The 9,393-nt window shown below is 40.6% G+C and overlaps 1 pseudogene; it reads right to left on the reverse strand.

Moving 5' to 3' along the window:
- Nucleotides 1–2,911: 2,911 nt before the first annotated feature.
- Nucleotides 2,912–8,294, reverse strand: LOC136511053 (WRKY transcription factor 55-like; annotated as a pseudogene).
- Nucleotides 8,295–9,393: the final 1,099 nt, after the last annotated feature.

Genomic DNA, 9,393 nt, shown 5'->3' on the forward strand with positions numbered 1-9,393 from the left:
TTTTTGAAAAACTTTGCCGGGTGCCCTGGCTCTGGCACTCGGCAAAGCTGGGAATTCTCTGAAAGAATTCCCAGCTTTGCCGAGTGCCAGGGCCAGGGCACCCGGCAAAGCCTCAAAAATTAATTTTTTTTATTTTGTTTTTTGATTCTATAATCACAAACACAGCATATAAAAGATATATATCACATCTGAAGCATCACAAAGACAATATAGCATATATATATCACATCCATCTCATCACAAACTCAATACCACACATATATATCACATCGCGAATACAATACCTCACATACACGACATCACAAACATAATAGGTCCAATTACCATCGAAACAAGTCGATAGTGGATCACAGTGCATCACATGTCCATCAAGCGGTGAAAAAGAGATACAAACTAAAGGTGGGGAGGAAACTGAGTGCCTGGTGAAGAAAACTCGGCACCGCCTGCTTGCGCCTGAGATGGGTCATTCGAACCCGTCGACGGAGGCTGCATAAAGGACACGATATTCAGGCGGTTAGAGTGGGTCATCTAATGAAAGCACTAGTCGAAGCAATATGGATTCATACTCACTGGACTAGCTACAACTGGCGGCGGCGCTGGAGCGAACATCGGCACAGGTACACCGTTCACTTGCCCAAAGTTCTGCAGGAACATCGTAATCTCCGCCAGCTGCTTGGCCTGTCTCTCCCGCTCGGCCCGCTCGGCTTGTCTTTCCCGCTCGGCCACCTCGGTCCTCGCCGCCAGGTCCCGCAGCTCCTGAGCCATCCTTTCGTTATCGGCCTGCAACATTTCAATCGAATGTTTTAGTAATGTAAAGGTAACTAAGTTATGTAAAGATCAATGTACGAAGAGTTAAACTGGACTAACCTGGAGTGCGTCGACCCGCTGCTGTGAAGGGGACGGCCGTTGGCGTATGGCCGGGCCTCCGCTCGGGGTACTTGCTCGGATCTGGGAGAGGGAGGGAACAGAGCCGGACTCGAGGGTGCCATCGCCAAGCCAGTACCGCCCATGCTTCTTGCCCTGTCCGATCCTCATGACAGTCGTGCCATCAATGTCGTCGGTGATCACATGTGGAGATGTCTGGGTTTTAGGCAGCCGACGTCGCAACTTACTCGAAACTTTCTCAATTTTTAACCAGGGCCTCCACATGTGATAACAAGACACATCGACAAGTTTCGTGATTTTTGGACATCGTTTGGATTTTATATAATTTAAATAAACTTCCCCCGCGAGTACATCGTCATGTTACGACAACATGATGCGCGACATTTCATGCCACTTCCTGCATACGGCCTCAACATAGCCTAAATATCATGAATACTATTTTTTGAATGATGAAATTCCATTATTTCATGTACCTGCAGTTCAAATTTGGAATAGTCGGAAAAATTCAATGCAACGGAAAAAATTAAGGAAATATTGTTAAAGAACTCATAATTGTCCCAAATTTTGAAACAGGGATATATTTACTGTAGCAAGTCCCCACAAAAAAAATGGGGTCAAAAAAACAAAAAAATAATAATAATTTGCCGGGTGCCAGGTCATGGGGCACCCGGCAAAGAAATTTAAAAAAAAATTAAAAAAATTCTTTGCCGGGTGCCTAACGGCGTGGCACCCGGCAAAGGCTGACGGCCGCTGGCCGCCGTCAAGCCGGCCACCTTTGCCGGCGGCCATATTTTGCCGAGTGGCCGGCACCCGGCAAAGACTAATTTTTGCCGACGGCTGGAATTTGCCGAGTGCCCGGCTCCCGGCAAAGGTTGATTTGCCGGAGGCCTTTCTTTGCCGGGTGTCTCCAGGCCTGGCACCCGGCAAAGAATTCCTTTGCCGGGTGCCCGATAAAAAGCACCCGGCAAATATTTTTGCTCCCGGCAAATCAGCCGTTTCCTGTAGTGCTAGTGCAATTCTTTAAGATATAATATTTGCAACCAAAGACCCGAAAATATGCAATGTTGGGCTTTCTACCATTCAAGAGCTCATATGGTGTCTTCTCTTTCAATGGGTGACAATAGAGGCGGTTGCTACAATAGCAAGCCGTGTTGATAGCTTCGGCCCGAAAAGATTGACTCACATTGTACTCACTAAGCATAGACCTTGCCATATCAATAAGTGTTCTATTCTTCCTCTCAACAAGGTCATTTGATTGTGGAGTGTATTTGGCCGAGAATTGATGTCTTATTCTAAATTCATCACACAACTCATCAATTCTAGTGTTCTTGAACTCACTTCCATTGTCACTTCTAACTCTCTTGATGGTTGTTTCAAACTCATTGTGTATGCCTTTTGTCCACACGACTTCTATTTTAGGACATAGGAGTATTGTTTTGCTATTCTTTTGCCTGATTTACATATTATGTAAAATAATTTCTAGAGGTGGCTGAATTTTGACTCGCCTCTAGTAATCGGTCTCTAGGGGGTGTGTGGCTTGGTTCAGCCCGTTCTTAAAGATGGATTCTCGGAAGATGGAAAAGTAGAGGTGGCCAGAGCACACAGCCGCCTCTATAACTATTATAGCCGTCTCTAAAAAAGCTTTACTTACCAGCGACTGTTTTTTACAATAGTGTCTGATCACATTCATACTCTCTCCGTCGTCCACAAATCAAATATAAGGAGATCGATTTATTTCTGTAGTTTCTTAGGACAGATTAAGAGAGAGAAAATGACCGGCCTGGCCCTCCATCAAACCCCACCCACCGAGACCAGCGTGTGATTGATCCCTGAAATGAGAAAATAATTAAATGCGTGGGATTGGATCTGGTCGGTACTTTGAAATCCTTAATCAAACGTCAAGTGCATATGCCAAGCTACTAACTCTTGCCGCGTGAATCTGCTTGCCTGCTTGGAAACTCGGTATGCACTATATGATAATAATCCCTGAATGCGCTACCGTACCACCCGGGTCCCAAGGATAAATCTACCTGATGATCTGGAATGCATCTGCCGACATCGTGGGCAACGAAGACGACTAGCTATACGAATACGAATATCTGTGCATAGACACAGAAATACTGTCTTCTTCATCTTTCTTCAACTCTGAGGCATTGGCCATCAATGGAGGAGAAAGCGATGCCTTTGTGAAGTCGAGAACCTGCGAACCACTGCTGCTTGAGCTGGGCTCATTATCCCGGAACAAGGTGTCGCACGTATGCTCGTTGATCAGGGTGACCAAAAAAAGTGGAGGGTAGCTGTTGCTTTGCTGCTGCACGTATTTCTTTGCTGGGCACTTGTGGTCATCGCTGTAACCGCACTTGTAGTATAACCTGCAAATTAGCAACCGATCGACAGTATGAACATATATAAATCTTGAAATAAACTTCTTTTTTCCGAGTGAGAAAATTAAAGCATGCCAATAATAAGTTAGAAGTAGAGATTGTTGACAGGCTGATAGATAACGACATTTTATGTACATGTCAACTCTCCGAATCCGAATGGGTGCACGTATTACGACTATTTATTCTTTCAGCGGAGGTGTCATGCTCTCAATAGTAAAGGCACCTAGGTGAGTTTGTTAAATCTCAACATCTACGGGCAGATGGAAATGAATGAAATCCTAATTATTTGAATCTATATATTCGTTAAAACTTATAATATGAACATCTATATTCGTTTTTATTTCTACTATAGATACTAAATGGATGTGTATAAATCTATTTTATATCATTTTTCTCCATGCAATTCTAGATACATAATGAAAAGAATGGATGGATTTCCGATACAGGTGAAACTATCTAAAAGTTATTCATGTGACTAATGACTATATATTTATATTCATTTTATTATATTATTAATATGTACCAATTGAAACTATTTAAAAGTAATGGCTAACAATATTAATAACAATATATAAAAAGAATTTAATCAAATCTATATAACTAATGTCTGTAGTTTAATATGATTAATTATGGTAATTTCAATTATATGACAAAGATGAGCTACCTGATCAGTTGTATTCCCTTCATATTCATCCTCAACAAAAGAAATTATAGTAAATAGTGACATTTCTATTCGATTCAATGCGTATCTGACCATTTCCACATTCCACCCCTAGCCAGCATAGTGTCTTTTAGAAATGCTCATAGAGATGAACTATATTTGTGTGTGCATTGTCGGCATGCATGCATGTATATATGTGAATGCATGCATCTATACCATGTTTAAAATAAATTTCATAATTCTATGCATTTAAATATGCTTTCTCAAAGGATAATCTAGCTTGTGATTCCTCGAGAGGATAACCTATTACATTAGGCTAACTTCTGTCTTTCTTTAGGCCTTGCTTGGATGTAGTCTCGGATTCGCATCAATCCATATGTGTTGGAGTTGATTGGAGTGGAACTTGAACTAAATTCCACCTCAAATCCACTCCAAGGATTGAGGTGAATACTATAACATTCAAACAAGACCTTAAGGATAACACATCTTGAACAGTACTGCATCAAACAAGATAGGTCCACTCACAAAAAATAAATGTCCGTCTAGTTTCAAGAACGGAGAGAATATATACCATACTCCTTTAATTTCTAAACTTTTTTTACTAGAAGATAACTACAATAATATATTCGCAGAAATCTAAACATGCATGACTCACAACGGATAATTGGAAACAGTATAAATAAATGTACACTACTTGATGGAAACATTGTGCACGGGTTACAGCTTGCAATGATGTTACAGAAGTATACAAGCTGCAATCTACAATCTACAAGTTGAAACAAATTTAACAAGGCCTTAGTTTAGCTATATTGCCCAAGTCCAGCTATAATATTGGAACCATAATAAGCTCCTACTACTCCATAGTCCACACAAGATGAGTTATCCTTATTAAGGGAGCAGAAGCTAGCTAGCTCCCCGGCCAAATAGAATAAGTAATTGTTGGGTCTGAATTAAAAAAAAACTCGTGCAAGGATAGAAGCTAAAATCCAATGTACCAAAGATATGCTTATCTGAAAAGTTGCTTTTTTTAGAGAAGCAAAGACCCAAAAAAACGTGTAAGCAGAAGGAAGCTGACCGAGCTATAGTATTTGTACTTTGTAAAAGGTGTCATGATGGATTAGAAAACGGATGAATGATCATAATTTTTGATGACGAATTAATCTGCTAATATGGTGACTTAGCTAGAGTACGTTGGTGATGCATTATGAAGTTCCATCAAAGATACATACCTTGGATATTCAGCATAGAGGATATTCTTCTCACCATATTTCGTCCAGTGGAAACGATCGTTTGCTGGTGCCTCAGTCAGTATCTGCTTGCTGAATAACATGGATGGAGGAGAAAGAGAATGTAATTTCACTGCATGACTTTTTACAAACTTTCCTACCTATATAACCATGAAATATTGATCCTCGAATAAAATTAAAAATTAAGCGCACAGAGACACCTAACTAATATATTCTTCCTTTTTGTAAATTGTAATGTAGATATGGAAATCTCTAGGCCTAAACTATTAAGTACGTTCCATTTTTCTTAACGCGTCGCTCTCAAAAGCGAGTTATTAATTAACTATAATGGAGCAAGGAAGTAAACAGTAGTAAACTGTGACGTGAATTAGTTACCTTAAGCCCAAATAAGTTTATAACAGATCTGCAAATTAACTCATTTTCCCATATGCAGATCCACATAAAGTTATATGCAACTATGCAAGTTATAGAGGAAAATTCACCAGCGGTCCACGAAGTTGGCACAAGGTGTCACTTAGGTCCTCGAACTTTCAAAGTGATATCTGTAGGTCCCTAAAGTTGGCAGAGAGTGTCATCTAGGTCCCAAACTTTCAAAGTGATCACCGGAGGTCCCTAAACTTGGCAGAGGGTGTCATCCAGGTCCCAAACTTTCAAAGTGATCACCGCAGGTCCCTAAACTTGGCAAAGGGTGTCATCCAGGTCCCAAATACTGTAGCGATTCGGCACAGAATTTTAAAAAAAGAAATCTAAATTTTGGTAATGTAGCTACATTATGCAGAAAATTCTAAAAATTGTATCTTTTTAATACGATCTCGCACGAAGATGATTTTTATATAAAAATTGTAGCTCTCGACGGGATCTACAACTTTCTAGTTTTGAGTTTTTTAATTTGAGGTCGCTAATACACTCAAAAAAAATTAAATAAATTTTCAGTAGTATATTAATCGTGTACGGACGCTTGTCGCCTTGAAAAAAAAACGAATCTTCTTTATATGTCATCTGATAGAGATAATTTCTATATAAAAATTATAGCGCTCGATGAAACCTACAACTTTCTAATTATGAGTTTTTAATTTAAGGTCGGTAAGATGCTAAAAAAGTTAAAATGCTGATTTCAGTTCATGTATAGTGGTTTTGCATTTTAAATTTTTTTGAACATCTTAAAGACTTCAAATTGAAAAACTCAAAATTAGAATGTTGTAGATCTCATCGAGCGCTACATCTTTCATATAAAAAGTATCTCCATTTGATAGCATATAAGAAAGATATGTTTTTTTCAAGGCGACAAGCGTTCGTACACGATTAATATACTGCTAAAAATTTATTTAATTTTTTTTAGTGTATTAGCGACCTCAAATTAAAAAACTCAAAACTAGAAAGTTGTAGATCCCGTCGAGAGCTACAACTTTTATATAAAAATCATCTTCGTGCGAGATCGTATTAAAAAGATACAATTTTTAGAATTTTCTGCAAAATGTAGCTACATTACCAAAATTTAGATTTCTTTTTTTAAAATTCTGTGCCGAATCGCTACAGTATTTGGGACCTGGATGACACCCTATGCCAAGTTTAGGGACCTGCGGTGATCACTTTGAAAGTTTGGGACCTGGATGACACCCTCTGCCAAGTTTAGGGACCTCCGGTGATCACTTTGAAAGTTTGGGACCTAGATGACACCCTCTGCCAACTTTAGGGACCTACAGATATCACTTTGAAAGTTCGGGGACCTAAGTGACACCTTATGCCAACTTCGTGGATCGCTGGTGAATTTTCCTCCAAGTTAGATGTCTTAATAACACACTTACTGTAGTAGCTTGTAGGCTTGTAGCTAAGGATGAAAACGGACGGAATCGAACGGAGAACTCCTTAACCATTTTCTACTTTTACATTTGAATACGAAAACGAAAACGAAAGCGGACAAAACGAACACGAAAACGAACACGAACTTACGGAATATCGAGAATTTCGAAAACGAAACAATTCGAGCGGAATTATATCGAACACGGTCGGTATACGAAAACTCAATACGGAATACCGACCCATAGACCAAGTGCATGACTAAGTGCATACATGATCAAGTTCAAGTGCATATAATAATTAACAAGTGCATATTATAGAAACATAAACTCGAACTGAGTCAGAATAATTTTATTAATCTTTTTAGAATAGATGTAGTATTTTATTTTAAAGATTTGTTCAGATTTTTCTTTTGAGTAACAAAGATTTATTCAACTGATGCAAAAACTATCAAATGATTGACTTTACAGGTGGGGGTTAAACCGATGAGCTTGATGGGCTATGGCCCAGGTGGGCTTTCGTGTAGATGCTGCCAGGTTTCTGACATTTAGCACCATCTCATGAGGTGAAGAGAGACGAGGTTGAACGCCGTCTATAAGAGAGGGCAGCTGGCCACCAGTAGAAAGAACACAGCTGCGTGGTGAACAACCTGTAATTGGGCTGTATGACCTGTGCAGTTGGCCAAATTCGGTTTAAACCGAATTTTCAATTCGGAATATTTCAAATTAAAAGTAGAAAAGTAGAAAACGGTCGGAAAAATGTCTAAACCGTTTTCTACTTTTACATTTGAAATACGAAACATCTGAAATGCGAAAGCGAAAACGGTAAAGTCGGACAAGAAAATGCGGATTCGATCGAATTAAATATAAAAAAACGATACGGTTCGGTTCGAGATATTTCCGTTCCGTTTTCATCCTTACTTGTAGCATGCAAGACGCAGTAAAAATCATAGGTTTGTAGTACTCACATCGGGAGTTCAGCTCCAGCTCTGCCTCGGCGGTGCCTCACCCTTCTTGTACGAGGCACGGGACCGTTTCTGTCCCGCCTGCTGGTGCCTCCGTCGGAGTAGGCTGTGGGCGCAGCCATGACCTCGGAGACGAAGGGGTGCTCCATCTCAGACTGGAGAATGGAGAGCGACGACTCCATAGCCATGGATATTTGGCCCACGTTGACCACTGCAGCGTGACGGCGGTTAGGCTCCGGGATGAGCTCTACCTGCTGCCTGAGCAGCTCCGCCAGCTGGGTACCCCTCCTGAGCTCCTGGATCGCTGCGTGCCTCGGGCTGGAGGAGGGCGGCGGCTGCGGTGGCGACAGAGTCATGGAGTTGGAGCGCGTCGACAAAGGGGGGACACTCTTCAAAAGGTGAAGAAGGAAAAATGTGAAAGCTCCGGGCTGGGACTGGGAGCCGGCGGGGTCAGAAGTTTGGACAGGAGCTTGTTGTGTGTAATGCAACCTTAATTAGAGGAAAGCTAAGGGCTCAACCATTGACCATAGAGATAGGCAGATAGCGCAACAACTAATAAGAGTATGTACGGGCCGGACTGCGGACTTGTTATTTTAATTCTGGCTATTGATTAAACAAATCATATCCGTCGATTTAAGAGTATTAATTGCGTGTTTAGGTGCAAGTGTACGTTACAACCGTGTATGTCTCCGATTCTGGTGTCCCTGAGAATATATACAACTAACCATGCATACTTGCATCAAAAACACTTGCCAGTTGCCACCATATTATATATTATTTGTATTAGCCTATTAGGCATGGTAATCCATGCATCAAAACAAAATGTTCAAGTCTGTCAATCCTAGCTAGCGCAGAACACTGACCAGATTCATAGGGGTGAGTGTGTGCATTGTGAGTGTCTGCATTGTGCTATGTAATCACAAAAAAAAAAGAACACTAGCCAGATTATCATAAAGCATAAATTTAGGGTTGGCAAAGGGGGCGTTCAATATGTTAGATAATAGGTATTTTCATATTTAATTTAATCCAGAAAAAAACAGTAACAAATATTTTTGATGACATGTATGTACATGTGTAATTACTACTACTCGCAATAGAAGTAACGGTGGCATACAAGCAAAACAACATACTTATCAAAGCAAAAACCTTACATGAATACAAACATAGTAAGAATAGAAATATACCCTGCGGTAGTGCCAGAGGCACTGCGATGCCATTCGCACTAGTCGACATAGTGCGTTGTTTAAAGTAGTGGACCACAGGTGATGCAGGTAGATGCTCACAGTACAGTTCCACAAATGGCCACTAGGAAGACGATGTATAGCTAATAGAAGGTATTGGTTGTTGGGAAGAAGACATGGCAGAAGAGAAGCAATCACACAAGGTCATTGTGCTCCCTAAAAACCTAATTCGCCCGCACACCCAAGCAAGTGTCGTAGGTGGGCGTCGGTTCTA

The sequence above is a fragment of the Miscanthus floridulus genome, chromosome 16 (genome assembly GCF_019320115.1).
Source record: "Miscanthus floridulus cultivar M001 chromosome 16, ASM1932011v1, whole genome shotgun sequence".
NCBI classification, from domain to species: Eukaryota; Viridiplantae; Streptophyta; class Magnoliopsida; order Poales; family Poaceae; genus Miscanthus; species Miscanthus floridulus.